The sequence below is a fragment of the Protopterus annectens genome, chromosome 10.part0, assembly GCF_019279795.1.
Source record: "Protopterus annectens isolate FY-2018-M chromosome 10.part0, PAN1.0, whole genome shotgun sequence".
NCBI classification, from domain to species: domain Eukaryota; kingdom Metazoa; phylum Chordata; order Ceratodontiformes; family Protopteridae; genus Protopterus; species Protopterus annectens.
Window position 1 is genome coordinate 1,288,447,958 of NC_056744.1, and position 18,774 is coordinate 1,288,466,731.

Below are 18,774 nucleotides of genomic sequence, written 5' to 3' on the forward strand. Positions count from 1 at the left end.
ATGGTCTTGTTGAATATTTGGAATATTTTATAGAACCCTATAGTCAGTGCTGAGAAAGGTTATAGAGAAAGATGAAAATATTTGGGACCAGCTTTTATCATATATAATATTTTCAATCCATTGAGTTCTTCAGGTCTGTACAGGGTGTAGGTCCTCTGAGTTGTTGTACTGCAGATGCTCCATAGGATTGTTAGACATGGGAAGAGGAAAGAATGAAAGAAATAATACCAGTTGTACAGGTGGTTGTGGGTACAGAGGAGCTTTCCTTTGGTGGTGCAATGCAAAAGATGATGCAGCATTTTCAATGGGAAGGTAAGCCAGTGTTAGATATTCAGAAAAGGTACTATGTTTTGATGTTTATGGGAGTCGCTAAACCCTCTGCCATCCCTACAGAACTTGAGGCTTTGCAGGTCAGTACACCTTTATCACAAATTCTATGAATCCTGAGACCCAACCTCCAGGTCGTAATAAGCCTAATAGTTCCAGACACCCATAAGCTTTTGTTTAAGAACCCTTCATCTGATCCTGCAGTCATTTCACAAGAGTCTGATAAGCCTTCTAAGTAGGGCTATTGATGGATATGGAAGGAAGTTTTGCACATCTTCCAACCTGGCCTTTTGTGCCCTTAATTATTAGACATGCATCACCAGATATTTGCTGTCTCTTGGAGCATTTGGACAAACGTTTGTCTGATATGTCTGTGTCTTCTGATGTTTCTTTGCACAATGCTGCTTCTCAAATTGCAAAGCATTCTATTAAATGCAGTAATAACGCAGCTGATGCCTCCTCCAGAACAGCTGCTTCTCATTCTGCTCTGCTGAGGTTCACTTGGATTAGGCTCCAGTCTCTTCCTGAGGATGTTAAATCTAAACTATTGGATGTTCCTCGGGACTGGCATTCTCTCTTTGATCCTGCTGCTGACATTGTTAAGAACCTTCAAGAGAGAGGTAAAATAATGAAGGAAATAATTTAAAGAGATCTTTCTCTCTCTCCCTCTCTCTTTCCTGCCACTAGATTTCAAAAGACTTGCCTTGGCAAGGCTCTCCCTTACTTTCATAAATGTTAAAAGGTCCACAAAGGGGTAAAATATACTCAAAAAATAGTTATCAGGACAAACCTAAACAGGAATTTAAAGGGTCTAACCCCCTTATTTCTTGATAAATCCACCTCATTGTGACTATTTGCCTCCCACCCTCTCCCCACCTTTCCTAGCCTTAACCTGTTGGGCCAAGAAACTTTCCCTTTCTGTCACTAAAGTAGTTATACAATGTTATGGCTTTCACTACTTCTGATATCAGGCATTCCTTTTGTCTCTTCAGGTCAGCTCCATTTAATTGCTCCATTTTTTGAAGGAATTGTTTTTTTCAGAGCACCATAGACCTGGTTTCTGCCCATCAGATATGTACTGTTTTTTATTCAAGACTTTTCCTGGTTCTCAGAAAGGAAAAGAATTAGAGGGCCATTCTGGATTTGTCCCTTCTTACTTTGTTTCTGAGAGTACCAAAATATAATATACTCACTCTGCAGTGTTTACTTCCCTTGATTTTGCCCCTGTCTTTTTAATGACTTTAGACATAAACAATGCATATTTGTGTATTCCAATCCAGTGTGACCACAGGGGAAGGGGTTACGGTTCTCTGTTTTGGAATATCATTTTCACTTCTGTGCTTTGCCCTTTAGGCTTTCTGTGACACTAAATATTTTCACAAACTGCCTAACTCCAGTTGTTGCTTTCTGCAGACTTCAGGGTATTTACATTTTCCTTTTATTTTGATAGTTTGCTTCTTCAAGATCCTACAAGAGATAAATTTCTTTGAGTCTCGGGTTTACAATGAATCTTTTTTATTTCCCTAGGCTTCACTGTCCAGTTTGATTCCCTCCCAGGATCTTATGCTTTTGGACTGCAGGCTTAATTCCTTGTCAATAAAGGCCTTCATTCCTCTGGGAAAAATGTCTTTCCCAAGGGAATATTTGTAGTCTCTCCTTCCGTTAGATGTGCCATTATCAGTAGAGATGTTGTGAGTTCTGGTTTATGGCCTCCACAATTCTGATGATTCCTTGGGCCAAACTCTAAATGAGGAAGATCCAGTAGTATCTAAAATCAATATGGACACAGCATTGTCATCTTTTGAACATTCTAGTCCCTCTCTTGCCATTCATTAAAAGAGATAGTCGTTACTCAGGTATGTCTCAACATGGGGATACCTTTTCTAGATCCCCCATCCTTGAAAAGATCTCTTTGCAGATGCTTCAAACTGTCTTGGGGAGTCTTTTCCATGAATGTAAAGTCTCAGGGTGTATGGTACAGAAAGGAGAAGAAGGACTGTACAGATATCAGAGAAACAAAATCTGTGATTCTAGCTTTGCAATCCCTACATCATCTCTGGTCTCTGGGCACTCTTCTGATATTCACAGACCACATCACAGTTATGGGTTACATAAACAAGCAGGATGGGACAAAATAATACTCCTTTTACAGATTGGCAGTGACAACTTGGGACATAGCCATACAGCACAATATTGTACTTCAAGTAGTTTACATTCTTTTGGAGGATGATTCAGTGGCAGATTCTTTGAGCAGATTCTGGGCAGATACTCATGAATGGATGCTAGACTGAGAGGTCTTCCTACAGATTGTTCATCAGTGGGGTGCTCCTCAGGTAGATCTTTGTCTCCAAACACAACAGACACCACAAGCCATCTTTTATTTAAGGAGTCCATGCTGAAGCTTGCAGAATGGATGCCATTTCCTTTCTCCTGAATGGGAAAATTCCTTTCTTCTCCTTCCTCTGATTCTCAGGATTCTCCTGAAAATCAAAAAGGGTAAGATGAAAATCTCATGGTGACTCCCTTCTAACCCAGAAAACATTGGTTCCCACATCTTTTTTCATATGACCCAGGGCAGTCACCACAAATTACCTGACAGAACACACTTGCTCATCCAGCAAAAGAAATCTCTAGACTTTGACTCTAACCCTTTGGATGATCTCCACGGTTTATTTTTGTACATCAGACTTTCTAACCTAAACGGTTAATTAATGAACTAAATATGAGATATTTAACATAAAGGTTTATGAAAGTGTCTCTTGTATAAATTGATAGATGTATTTATTTATTCATTAATTCATATCTAAAATATAATCTGCAGACTTTGAATCTGTTTTCTAGTATTGCTTTTAATGTAAACTTAAGACAGTGTTTATTGGTTGTTTTAGAGCTTAAATGCTGCTTATTTTTTTTTTTTTTGCTTTTCCCTTAGTATATAAGTGCATTTTAGTATGGTTTATCCAGTGATGGTATATCTGCTAAGAGTTAGTTATGTTTAACCTATAGAGATAAAGTTTATTATTTTAAAAAAAGGAAACTTTCATGTTATGTAGTCATAACACTTTGATAGACGTGTCCTTAACATTGACTGCCCTGAAAATGCTTTACTAAAGTTCCACAAAGTTAATATGTTATAACCCAGCACAACACAGATAACTAAAGTGGGTGGATGAACTATTCAGCATTAAAATACACCACAAATCATGTAAATATCATACATAAATTACTACATGTAATACTCAAAACTACAAAAAAGCTGTCCATTTCATGCATGCAGAAAAGCACTGGTAGTGAGCATAGGGGACATTACCTCATTCTCAGCTATTGCAAGACATTCATCCTTTGAACTAGTACCTCACAGCACTCCTGGTTATGTCATAATATCTGCACCATGTATACCCTCTTGTGCCTTCTTGCATACGTAAAAATTTAACATATTCAAATATTTTACTTACTTGCTTATTTATTTATTTATTTATTTATTTATTTTTGCTGCTGCAGAAGGTGTATTACTCCTTGGACAACTGACCTACAACCTGCACGTACAACATTACAGCAGTTCAGAAAATTACAATGTATTCCAGGTATTAAAGAACATTGTATAAAAATCACATGGATTGTTGAAAAGGTACACTATATATTTCAGAGCCCTGCGTACAGCAAAGCACACCATAAAAAAATGTAGTTTTACATTTTATTTACATATTTACAAAACAAGGTTACTTTGAGGTAGCAGCCATGGTTAATATTAATATCTCCAGCAGTGGGAAGTTTTACAACTACCAGGTGTATCAGAAAGGAACTTTTTGTTACCCATTTCATAAACGGTGTAGCAATTATTTTTAACATTCTATTCTAATGCACAATTTTTTATTTTGTAGGTAGATTTTGTAATTGATAATATTTTTTATTTCTATTTCTACATTGTTTGCTATAATGAGTGAGACAGTAACTAAACTTCTCTAGTCTAATGCACATTTTTTTATTTTGTAGGTAGATTTTGTAATTGATAATATTTTTTATTTCTATTTCTACATTGTTTGCTATAATGAGTGAGGCAGTAACTAAACTTCTCTAGTCTAATGCACAATTTTTTATTTTGTAGGTAGATTTTGTAATTGATAATATTTTTTATTTCTATTTCTACATTGTTTGCTATAATGAGTGAGACAGTAACTAACCTTTATGAATGAAGCAAGAACAGTGGTAGGTCTTTTTAGCTACTGGGGAGGTGATTCCAGTTTGTGGGTGCAGTCTTGTTAAAATTGCTTTCTCATATAGTAAGGATGAAAAGAGATCTTTGAAAAGTAATACTGTTGACTTCCTGGGTATGGAAGTAGTAAGGGAAGGTTTCTATTTTTTGTTTGCATTTCAAGGATGCAAGACTTTCATACATGAGTTTAAAAGTGGAAATGGAAAGTAGTAGGGCAGAGTTAAAATAACTGTTAACAAGTTTGCTTTTTCAAGTGTAGTGCAAATGATGTCTGCCTCTAAGGGACTGACAGATGACACAACATATGTTGTTTAGGATAGTTTGACTTTTTTGGGTGTTTTGGGAATGGCATATGGAGATAATGGGTATATCATATTCCAAAATAGGAATTAATGCATTGATTGTTAGCATACACTCATCTTGAGGGGATAAGATGGCTGTGTATTGAGTATGATGCTTATAATTGTCTTCTATGTCATTTACTATTATATCACTGTGGATATTGAATAAAACATTGAGGTCGAGGGTAAGACCAAGGTATTTGTACTGTGATACTGTGTTGTTTGATGGTTATTTGGTCTGGGCATTATCAGAGGCTTACATTCTGACTGTAGCATCAAATATGTTGGCATGATTACTGACTTGTGATGTATGATAGTTGAGATGTTATTTCCAGTTGGTATGTCTAAAATATTTTTTTTCCGTACTAAGATCATTGGGCAATAATATATGGTTTTAGGATTGATTTTTGTGTGGTTATAGTATTAAATAGATATCTTAGCTGTGGGTTAGATTTTGTCAAGGAAGAGATAATGCAGTCTGTGACATAGATGGAAGTGAAAAGTAGTACTTGCTTGAGAGTTAAGGTAATTAGCAGAAAAGTGACAGGGCTTGTTTTCGTGTACAATATGAATTTGAATCTGGAATTACTTCACAAAGAGTTGAGTTTAATCATAGCAAAACATATTCAGATTAGTTGACTTATTGTCTTTGCTGGAAAACAGTTAGTACTATTATGGATAGGAAGTTAGTGCACTAGTGTACAAAGTCTTTGATTTTATTGGTAGACTCTCCAGGGGTGGGTATTTCCTTAATTACACAGGGAGTGATGTTAGAGATGGGTGGGTATGGTGGTAGAATGGAAAGCAAAGGTGAATGGAGTGAGGTGAAATGAAGATGGGTTTTCCCAAAAAGAAAACATACTAAAAGAATTAGTGACTATTATAGATAACAAAAAATGTGTGTATTTCTGGACATCTACCCCAAGACTGAACCCCATATTTGGTTGTGGTGAGGCAGCTGTAGTAAACAGGTTTAACTAATATTTTAGGTTTAACAAAAAAAGTTTCTTATCCTTACACAGATTGAGTTTAATTCTCTTGGGTTGGCCACTTTCCTATCCACCCAATTTGCCCTCAGTGGCAGTGAGTCCACTGGAAGATTCCTTTTTAATATCTGTGCTACCCATCTCCTGTCTTTGGTAGGAGGTAAAAGTACTATGGTATTTTGTTTCTGATAAAAATAATGAGAAATGCCTGTGAGGCATATCTGCAGTCCATTCCTATTCCTCATTAAATTGCTTGCCGTTTAGTGTATAAAATGTTTATTTAAATTAATAGTATTTACAGGCATTGATGCCTGAGAACAAATGACACAGTAGTTCAAGAAGGTCTTTTTTTAATTAGAGACCTTTAAAATGTTGCTGCTTTCTTTTCAGTGAGGCAAGTGCACAATAAGCTTTCTGATATAAAGAGTAATTTGTTTCTGATCCTTATTGAATTGCCTGCCAGTTACTGCTAGAATACTGATTTAAATTAGTGGTGTTTGCTGACTTTAATACTTGAGATTGTTAGACACAGTAGTGTGGGAAAGTATTTTTATCAAAGATATTTAAATTACTATAGCTTTATACCTTTTTGTTTGGGGGTATGGTTACAACAAGCACATTTGAACATTGCCATTCAGGTCCCACGATGCAAGGGGATGAAAGTGGCTGAGTGCACAAGGAGGGAGAGTGAGAAAGGGAGAGAGAGAGAGAGAGAGAGAGAGAGAGAGAGAGATTGAACACACACAATAAAAAGACACATGATTGTGAAAGCACGAGGTATAAATACAGCTACATGTTTATAATGACAAAAAAAAGAAGCTTTCATTCCTACTATGCAAAGCAATTAGCAAAACTGTTTGGTTACTAGTTCACTTCTAAGTACCACTACTGCAACAATTGTACTGCTTATGTATCCTTCTATGCCTGTGTAATGAAGATAATAACATCAGGATATTGCCATGGCCTAAGCTTCAAGTGGTATATTTACAATTTAAAGACGCATGTACCTCTGTAAAATGTTTTCTTGCAATTGTTGATAAAGACAAGACTGTTTTATTTGATGCTCCACTCTCCAAATTCAGCCCATAATTTCTCATTTATTGTTTTTATTCCCTTTCCTCTTTTAATATGGTCCCTTTCTTTCATCACCTTCACCCATATTGCTAAATGATCCAAAAGACCTGTCTCTACTGTATACCCAAACCTTCTTATAGTACATAATAATCAATTTTAGATCCATTTGCCCCCTTCTGTAAATTGATTGACTTTTTTAACACACAGCTAACATAACATTTTATCACTTCTTATATTTTTTAACATCTTTGCCATTCTTTTTACATTTCCCCTTAAATCACAATTAAAGCCAACTGCAGTAATAATTTTAATGTTAACTACCACATAATCTAATAACAGATTCTCTTTCTTTGTCATTTGTATATGCATCTAATGCTACAGTTTTATAACATATTCTGCCAACCTCACATCCACAACAGTTAACCTTCGCATCCTTACCAACATTACATCTAATATTTTACTATGTTTTTATACAGTACAGCCGCTCCAGAACAACATTCACTTCCTAAATTCCATATTAGTTTTCCACTCCACAATTTTCGTTTGCAATTTTTCTTGGCTTGTCAGAAATCTTACATCCTCTTTAACAATAGCATCTGCATCACATTTAGCACACCATTCCAGTATCTCAAGCCTTCTTACAATATTAATAATACTACTGACATTTACTGAAAGTGCTCTAAAATGATTACTTTTACTTCCTTTTAAGTTTAAGGGAAGTATTTTAAAATTTTGTTTTCTTATTTTTATGTTCGTTTTCCAGTTGAATATTTCTCTAACTTTATGTACAACCATTCCTTCATCTTCAGAATCAATTTTTTTCACTAATTTCATTAACTGAAACATATATAAAACTACTTCTTACCTTTCTTTTTAATCTTCGGTGATGTATTTTTAAATCTTCTTTTCCTCACCCTTAGCCTAGCACCTGTCAGATGCTTTGACTTATCACATTTAATTTCTTCTATATTTATAACACTCTGTGTAAAGTTACCTTCATCTTCCTGATGATATTTGGCATTTTATGTAAGCCATGTTTTACTACTTCATTCACACTTTCATTAATGCCTTCCGCTACTTCCTCTTTCCTTTTACACATTTCAGTACTTTTTTGTCATCCTGCTCAACATTATATTGTTTATACTTTTTATAATCAAACCACAAATGCCCTTCACTTACATGCATTCTACATTTTTTACATTTATTCATTATATAACCTTTATACCTTTTTCCCAGCATTGATTACATCTTATTTTTGTACACTGATTTATCACAAGATTGAAATCCCACAAAAACAAAAAACAAGTTTTCAACTGTCCTGTGCACCTAATTTTTAATCTGTTATTATCTACGTATACTGTATAACACTCAGTAAATCTTTATCACATCATTTCCATATTTTAAAATAAGATCCACTTCTCATTACAAATACCCTTCTTATCTTTAACTTTCAGAATATCGGAAACTGAATGACACATAAATGAAAAATAATTTTTAACATCTGTTAAGTCAACCTAATAAGTGCAAAATTGAAAAAATACTTTTAACTAAATTCCTTGCCCAGAAAATATAAATTCTTTCCATGAGTAACAGTTCTTTTTTTCCACTATTACTCAAAAATATTTCCACTAGGTTTTCAGTCTCAAATGTTAAGTCACAAAATCTCTCTTTCACCAAAGGACTCTAGAATCTAATGTCTTTTCCTTCAAAACACTGCATCAGTTTATGATTTTCCAAATTGCATTCTACCTGTCCATCCAATTCAAGACTCCTTTCCTTTCTGCCCAGCTCACTGTCCACTCCAGAAACCTTTTCTATCATAATCGACCATGAAATCTCAGACTCTTTAGGATCACCTCTGTTCAATACACCAACCAGGTGTTTCATCAGGCTAACTTCCAGAAGCAATTTCAGTTCCAACAATCTCTTCAAAATCCTGAGGTTGAAAGTCAGCTAGACGTTGACGTTGACTATTTGCAGTATCCACTAGCTTTTGTTTCTGTCCAACTAACAGAACTACACTGCCATTATCAACAGAATAGTTGTCTTCTCCCTCATTAATGCATAGATTCTCCTAGATGTCTCTCCACCAGGAACAGAATCAGGAAATGCAGCTGCAAAATAATTCCCCCTACCAACAAAAAGTATAGGGCTTCTTTATTGATTAACTCAACTTATACACATTAACTTTATTGTCTACATCAGTTACATATTATTTACAATTATTTGCATGATACTGCTACCATATATCTTAATTATCCCCCCCCGCTCTTTTTCCACAGCCAAAAATGTATCTTTTTCAAAATTTCAAACAATACCCATAGGAAAAAAATGAGAATTGTGGAAACAGTACATACAGGGGAGGAAGGAGGTTTAAAAGAAGACAAGACTTAAATGAGTTATGTAATTTTTGACTGAAAATGATTGGGTAGATTATAAGTGATGTATAATTGCAACAGGGAGTGTGTCAGTAAAGTTTGTGATATAAAATGTTTGAAACTAGGATTGTGTTGGTATGATTTGTTTTCATTTATATAAATGCATGATTACCTATGTCATAAGTGATGGTTTAATAAAGAAGTTTCTTGTTTAAAAAAAAAGGGCCGTAATTGAATAATTTAGGTAATGTAGCCTAGGTTATATGATATATAGCAATATGTGTGAAGTATAATGTTTGTAAACATGAACTCACTAATACAGATTGATTATTGTCATATAAATATAAATTTGCCTATGTCACAAGTCATAATTCAATAAAGGTGCTTAAAAAATAAAAAAAAAGATTTTGTTCAGTCTATCATTCCATATTGTCCATCCAACATAAAACAATTTTTAATCAATCTCTTTCACCTCTTTTTGTGTTTTGTTGCCAGAGTATCCAAATTCCAGCATATTCATATTTATATCTTCATCACTTTAAAGCCGTTCAATATCTTATATTCACATACTTTTATCATAGTTCCTTTACTTGTGTACAGGACAAAAAAACATGCTCCTTTGTCTCAACCTCCCCACAATAATTACACACTATCTCTTGTATTTTTTCTAAGGCGTGTTGGCTTTGACAGGCAATTTTCCTGTTGTCAGTCTCCACATAAAATCATTACATTCCTAAATTTTTCTATACCATGCAAGTCTTATTGTAATAGCATTTCTTTTTAATTTCCTAAATGTTTCCATGGATATATATATATATATATATATATATATATATATATATATATATATATATATATATATATATATTTGTGTGTGAGTGTGAGTGTGAGTGTGTGTGTGTGTATATATATATATATATATATATATATATATATATATATATGTGTGTGTGTGTGTATATATATATATATATATATATATATATATATATATATATATATATATATATATAAAAACTAATGTTCATTCATTATATTAACATACCATTATTTTCTGGTTTTTGTTTACGTTTTTATATCCAATTTCCATAAAAAATGTTTTATTCTGATACTCTTTCATATCTTCATTTACAGAATCCTTCCATCTTTTCCCAGAACTTATTCTCTCCAAAAATTCTTTCATTATAAGATTTAAGTTCTTATGTTTTTCCTCTAATCCTTCCAAAACTTTATGAAAATTAAATGAAACTGTATGCACAATTGGGTTAATCAATCCCAGTCTTTCCCCTTCTTATTTAACATAGAGAATCCATCTTCTAACTGCATTTAACATAGATCCCCGTATAAATCAAAATGCAATAGATAGTAACTCTTTTTCAAGCGTGGATGGTTTCATATAAACAGATGCTAAATAAGCAAGTTTACCTAAAATAATGGAATTTATTATATGCACTTTTTTCTTCTACGACTATTTATACAACCTTCAAAAACATATAAACTTCTCTTAATTTTTGTATAATTTTCTCCCATTGCTTTTCCCTATACTTTTTTATCCCAAACCTTATTTGTAAAAAATCTATAAACACATCATTGAGTCTTCTAATTCCTTCTTCCATCTATTCCTTTTTCTTCATAAGTAAAAATATATCATCTACATAAGTATGAATTATTGGAATTTGAATTTCTCCTGTTATATCTTGCCATTTTCAACCTTCTAATTCATTTTACTAACAGGAAATGTCATAACTAATGCAACTAAAATGCTGCTTGTTGGACATCCCTGCCTTGTCCCACATTCTACTTTAATTTCTTCACTTAGTGTCACTCTCACATTATTCCCATACTCTGACATAAATATTTTAATTATTTTATCACTTATACTATAATCTCTTAATATATCTCACAACACACTGGATTGTATTCTATCAAAAGCTTTACTTACAGTCTCCTACTATAACTTTAGTTTCTATCCCTTTATTTATAACATCACCTATTACCTCTGTCAGTATCCATAATAAATCTTGACTTCCTTTACCTTTTTTACTGAAAATCATATCATCAAGTAATTTATCTGCACTATTTCATCTTTTCCATATTATTCTCACAAATATCTTATAATCTGCATTATTCAATACTATCAGTCTCTAATTTCTTATATTATCTTTTTCTCCTTTTTTTCATATAAATTTCATAATCCCTGTACATATTTCTTTTTCTACTATTCCTTTTACTAACCACTCATTCAGTACTTTCACAAAATAAACTTGTTGGTCATTTTTCTATATTATAATACACACAATACTCAATACCATCTGTTCCCATAGCTTTTTCCATGTCTTATTCCTATAAAATTATCTTATGCTCACCAATACTTATATTTTTTCATTTTGTTATCCAGTTTAATTGTTTTAATTTTACATTTCTGCCTCTCTTCTGTATCCCTTTTTTAAATGTAATCTCTATATTCAGTGCCCTTAGTATTCTTCCATTTTCTCATAATTTTATTTAAATATGGTGCCACCTCTTCTTTTTTCCTGTAAAAATGCCTTTGTTTATATAACATTTTTTATCTTCTGATTCATTTCATATAGCTTCTTCTCCTTTTTCATAAACATTTATCTTATTTTTTATTACTTCCTTAAATGCCTCCTGGCTTAGTTGCTGATATTCTAATTTTTCTTTCCTCTTTCTCATTGCTTGATATTCAAGAAAACACTTTTTATATTTTTCTTTAAAACTTATTCACAAATTCATTCAGTTTTCATTAAAAAATCTTATATTCACATGATCTTTCCATAACTGGTTAGTCTGTTTTCTGTCTTCCTTATCTAAGTATTTTATTTTTAATTAAGTCTCTTAATGCCTTTATCTAATATTGTATATCCTTCCTTTTCTTGTACTTATTTATTTATTTATTTATTTCCAGTTTGATTACTGGGGAAGTCCACTGGGCCCAAAAGGACCCGTTTTCAGTGGAGGCCCGGGGAGAAAAGCTCCAGGAAACATAACAGAGCACAGATATAATAGATACAGAGATACAGAGTATAGGACTTACAGAGAGATACATTGTATAGGACAGTTTACAAAGTTTGTACACAGTCACACATAGTTTACAAAGTCTGTACAGAGTCACACATAGTTAAACAAAACAGCTTATGGTTGTTCAAAGGATAATAAAGATACATTTATGCAAACATTCTAAGAAACACACCTTTAAAAATAAAGGTAGAAAACACTTTGCATGCACTCATTTAAAGTATGATGCTATTTACAATATTTATACAGTTATGTTGTGTGATAAGTAGCTCTCGGAAATTATAGAGAGCTTAGACACACTCATGGTGAAGTAACTCGAGGTTAGGAACCTGTGAGAAAGCCTCCTGGGGGCAAATATTTAGGTAGATTTAGGTAGGGTGAAGGCAGGTGCATTTCCATTTCGAGGACAGGAATTTGAAAAGCTGGGATTTAAAGTTATCTAAGCTTGGTGTAGTTCTAAGAGTGGAAGGAAGGGAATTCTATTTCTTTCCTATGGAGAAAGAGAGGAGAAGTTGGCCAGGAGGACGTTTAGGCTTGTGTATAGCAATTGAGTTTTGATGTTCGGATCTGAGAGTTCTGCTGAGGCTGTAAGGGGGAAGGATATTTTCTAGAGCAGGACATTTAGTAGGGTGAAATATAAGTCTGTGTGCAGTGGTAAGTTGGAGGTAGTTTAGGTAGTTTGGGAGTTCAAGCCAATTCAGAGATTGTAGAGTAAGGCAGTGATGGGTGGAATTTCTGGATCTGTTGGCAAATTTAGAGATTTTATTATAGCAGTTTTCTAGTTTGGAAGAGATAGAAGCAGTTAGATTGTTTAGGAGAGGTGCTCCATATAATAAGGAGGGAAGAAGATAAGTAGTGGCCAGAGTTTACCTAGTGGAGTTTGAGAGGAAGTGATTATTCCTGTATAGCATGCCTAGTTTTTGGTGGGTTTTCTTAATATTTTGTTGACTGTGGATGTCAAACTTGAGGTATTCATCAATATGTTATGGCTGACAAAGTTTGCAGATGACTGCAAACTAACACATCTGACACAGATATCCTCCAGAAGGGCCTCACAGAAATGGATAACTGGTGCCAGAGCCATGGCCTGAAGTTAAGCCAAAAATGCATAGTCATACCCTTTGGGAAAAACAAGGCTACCCCTAGCTACCATATAGGTGGCAATCCACTGAGCACAGAAAAAGTCATCAGAGATCTGGGGACCCAGGTTGACAGTAGCCTTCGTTTGACACTCATGTTGCTAAAGTAGTTAGGAAAACCTTCTATATCACCCACCTGATCATGAAGGATTCACATCTAGATCAAGGGAGGTCATCGTCCCCTGTACTCATCACTTATTAGACCTATGATTGAGTACAATGCCCGTTCGGAATGTATCTGACCAGACACCTGCTGCAGCTTGAAAGGCCCCAAAAGTTCCTCACCAAAAGGATAAAGGGTCTCAAAAATATGTCTTATGCTGCCCGACTGAAAGAACTCCAGCTCTATTCAGTCTCATACCGCTTGCTCAGAGGTGACCTGTGCCTGACATATAAGGCCATGTCAAACCCAGATTTGATGAATATGCTTCACCTCAAAAATCTAGATCCCTCAGAACCACAAGGGCGGAGACTTAAACCTTGACACGGTTATAAATAGAACGTGCTGGAGGGACAGATTCATCACCCAGAGACTCCCTATGCTGTGGAACAAAATCCCGGTACATGTGAGGCAGAGCACCTCTCTGGTCTTGTTCAAGAGGAATCTTGACCAATGGATGGGAGATTGCAGATATACCCCAGGGATTACTTCAGCGTCACTGCTTGACAGAGGCACAGCAAAATGATAGGCATAGTTTTTATTCAAACTAAAGGGGTGGCGAAAGCCACATAACTATGGGCTAGGCTTATAAATGCCCTTGGGCAGATAGCCTAGTATGAACCTATGAACCTATGAACCTATGAACCTAATAGTAATACCAAGAAGTTTAGCGGAGGGAACCACTTTTATAGGTGAGTTGGTTTGGCTAAGGACTTTGAAAGTACTTTTGTTGTAGGAGTAAGTGTTTGTGGGAGGGGAGTAGAATTTTTGATTTATTAGCACTGAGAGAGAGGTGGTTTTGGCGCATCCATTCTTCGGTTATTGAAAAAGCAGTTTGAGTTTTGTTGAGCAGTTCAGAGAGGTTGGAGGCAGAGCAGACTAAGGTTGAATTGTCTGCGTATTGAATGACTTTGGCATCAGGAATAGCAATGTGAAGATGTTAAAAAGCATGGGCCCAAGGATAGATCCCTGTGGTACACCAGTTGGGGTAGGTAAGAAGGAAGAGATGGAGTTGTTCCATTTTACTGCTTGAGATCTGTCAGATAGGTAGCTGGAGAACCAGGATAAAGTGTTTGATGATAGGTGAAGATTTGAGAGATGAAAGAGAAGGTGCTTGTGGGAAATAGTATCGACTGCTTTAGACAGATCTAGCTAAACTGTAGAGACCAAGTGTCCTGAGTCTCGGGCTTGATTGACAGTTTCTAGGAATGACAGTAGAGCAGTTATAGTGCTATGGCCTGGGCGTAAGCCATGTTGGGTAGATGTAAGAAGATGGTTTTGGATAAGAAAAGGCATAAGCTGGAGGTGGATGCACTTTTCTAGGATTTTGGATATTGGTGAGAGCAGAGCGATAGGATGGAAGTTTGAGATGTTGGTGTTTTTGCCTCCTTTGTGAAGTGGAAGAATGTACACTGAGTGCCAGAGTTTGGGGACATATGATTCATTTATGGATCTGTTAATAATGATGCTAATTGGGAGAGCTATTCTATCAGCAGCACAATTTAGGAAGGTGGAGGGAATATTGTCAGGAGCATTGGAACAACGTTTAAGTTAGGATAGAAGTTTTTTATAAAGTTAGTGGAGACAGGTTTGAGCTCAAACATAAAGGGATGGCTATTAGGGGAATTAGATAGAGAAGAGTGAGGGTCTGGTGGGTTATTGCTGGGGAAAGTTTTGGTCAGTTCAGAAATAGTTTCTATGAAAAATGAGTTAAATTCAGAAGCTAGTTCAAGGTTGGATTTACTAGGGTCAGGACAGGGGTTATTCTTGGAGCCAGGATTAAGAAGAGAGTTTACTGATTTCCAGAATTGCTTGGGGTTTTTATTATTGTTGAACTGTAGCTTGATATAGTAGGATTTTTTGTCCTTAGTGATAAGCTGTTTTGCAAGGTTACGGAGTTGTTTGTATTGGAGTAGGGTATTGGGTAATTTGTTGTTTTGGTAAAGCTTTCATGATTTGTCCCTTTGTAGCATAATTTGTTTTGTATCAGGGGGCTGTATTAGTCTTTATCCTTTTGTTTCTTAGTGGGGCTAGAGAGTTTAGAGTGTCTAGGAAGACAGAGTTGAAGTAGTCTATAGCACTGTCAAGTGGAAGGGTGTTTAGAATGCGCCAGTCAATTTGTTTGAACATATTAGAGAAAGTTATGGGGTTGAAGTTATTGGGAGGTGGTCACTAATGGAGTCAGGGATTGTGCCAGAATTAGTTATTTTATTTGGATCAGTGACTAGGATCCAATCAATAGTGGATCCGGGGGGGGGGTAGTTTTGTTAGATCAGTTGATGGGGAGAATCATTTGAGTGAAGTTATATAGATTAATGGATAGGGAGGGAGAGGGACTGTTAACTTTATTCCAGTCAATATTTACTTCACCTAGAATGTAGGTTTCGTAGTTAATTTCAATGGATGCCCATAGAAGAATGTCTTTGAGGGTGGAGATATTGTTACCAGGTGAGATATATAGAGCAATAATGCAGATATTTTTGTGTTTATTCATTTTTAGTAGTCCAGCTTTAAGTTCTACCCTTATAGTTAAATGGTCCCAAAAATCCTGTTTTTTATTCCTCCCTGTACTACTTTTAGACTGACATATATTACAGAATAATTGTTTTCCATTTTTATGTCATTTGTTTTGTAAGTCCAGTGTTTCTCATCCCATATAGGTTCATAGGTAGGTACTAGGCTATCTGCCCAAGGGCATTTATAGGCCTAGCCAGATTGTGTCGGCTATCACCACCCCATTGATTAATTAACTGATCCTCTGTCAAGCAGAGCCAATGAAGTGATCCCATGAGTGTATTTTCTGTTACCCATCCAGTCGTCAAGGTTTCTCTTGAAGAGTGTTAGTGAGGGGCTCTGCCTAATGTAGTCTGGAATTTTGTTCCAAAGCATGGAGAGTCTCTGTGACAGGAATCTGTCCCTCCAGCATGTTCTATTTATTGTTGTAGCGAGGTTTAGCTCACTAGAGCACGTGGCTCGCAGTGACTTGGATTTCTTTAGGTGGAGCATGTCCATCAATTCTGAGTTGGACATGGCTTTGTAAGTCAGGCAGAGATCACCTCTGAGTAAGCGATATGCCACTGAGTACAACCAGAGTTTTTTCAGTCGGGCTGCATAGGACATATGTTTGAGGCCAGTAATCCTCTTGGTGAGGTACTTTTGTGGTCTCTCCAGTTGTTGGAAGTGTCTTGTGAGGTACATCCCAAATGGGGCATTGTACTCTATGATGGGTCTGATGAGTGACAAGTAGAGGGGCACTATAACCTTTTTATTTCTAGATGCGAACCCTTTAGTAATTAGATGGGCCACATAGAAGGATTTCCTAAATACTTTGGCAATATGATTTTCAGAGGAGAGATTACTATCTACCTGGGTTCCCAGATCACTTATTACCTCTTCTGTATTAAAGGGGCTGCCACCTATGTGGTAATTCATGAGTGTTTTGTTTTTCCCAAACAGGATGACTATGCATTTTTTGGCATTTAGCTTGAGGCCATTACTTTGACACCAGGCGTCTGTCTCAGTAAGGCCCTTTTGGAGGATGTCCATGTCAGCCGGAGAGCCAGTTATGGCTCCCAGTTTGCAGTCATTGGCGAACTTGGTTAGCCATAGTCCTCCTGTGTTTGCCTGTACTTCTGAGAAGTATATGCCAAACAGTAGGGGTCCCAGGACCGAGCCTTGTGGGACACCGCTTGTGACTGGTTTAGAGTCAGACCTGGAGCCCGCTATTCTTACCGTGTGATCTGTAAGCCAGTTGGCAACTCATCTCGTGACATAGGGGTTTATGTTCAGGCTGGTGAGTTTTTCTGTAATACCCGAGTGTATTAGAATACCCGAGTGTGAGAATATATATAATTTTCCACTTTTTATCATTTCATATACATTCCTAACATCACTTCTTACTTTTCTTTTTCTTTAATCACAGTTGAAATCTCCCATTAATATTATTTCCATATTCACTCCTACATAGTTTAGATTTTTTTAAACATTATTTCTTTCTTTCATTGTAACATACACATAGATCACAATAACTCTACATACATCTTTCTTCCATCTTATTTCTACCACTATTATTCTACCTAATTCTACTATAGTATAATCTAAAACTTTTATTGTTTAATTGCATAACACTGCAATACCTGAACCTGTATTTCCCATATTCCAAATAATGTTTCCACCGCATAATTTTTATGTTTGTAATATTTCTTCTACTATTAACATTCTCATGTCTTCTAGTATGATTATATGCATATCAAGTGATGCACACTATTTTAAAACACCTATATTTCTTTTAATATTCTTTATATTTTTAACATTTATTGCCAAGATTCTCAGCTTCCTTTTGCTAAAATGTTACTACCTCCTTTCATATTACCCTTTACATTTTTTATTTTCTTTCATAATTATACTCTTAAACTTTGTCTTTCTATCTTTAACCATTTTCCCTATAGAATTGTTTTTACCTCTCACCACTCTCCATTTTACAGTCATATTCACTTTTTTCTTGTATCATTTCTTCCACTTCATTATTTTCATTTTTTTCATCTATTTTTTTCTTTTACCAGTCTGCTTACCATACTCTTTTTTTTCTACATTTTTATATACACATTCTTTTATTTGCTGTTGTTCTTTAACTTCTATATTTTATTCACAATCCATCCATGCATGCCCAGTTTTCCCACATTTTACAAATCACATCGCACTTCTTAGCTTCATGCCCCAGCTTCCCACAAATAAAACATTTTTTGTCACAATTGCTAATAAAATGATAATCTTTTCCACAAAAAAGGGTGTTTTTGGTCATCCCCTATATTTAACATAGCTTCTATTTCCATCTGCATTTATCAGACTCGAAATATGCATAAGTTTTGCATTTTCCACTTTTAAAATCACTCCATAATCCCACTTCCCAGTCCATAATCCTCTGTCATCATAGAGTTTTGTAATGACCATCACTTCTTTGCATACAGTCTTTAAATAATCCTTTTAACTCAATCAGTCCAGTGGAGCTCAGGAAGTTTGCACTGTAACTTTCAGTAGGTGGAGCCTTTTGACAGAATCAAACTATGTCCTCACATTAAAACAAATACTCATATCTCTGGAAGCATAGGGGTTATGAAAGA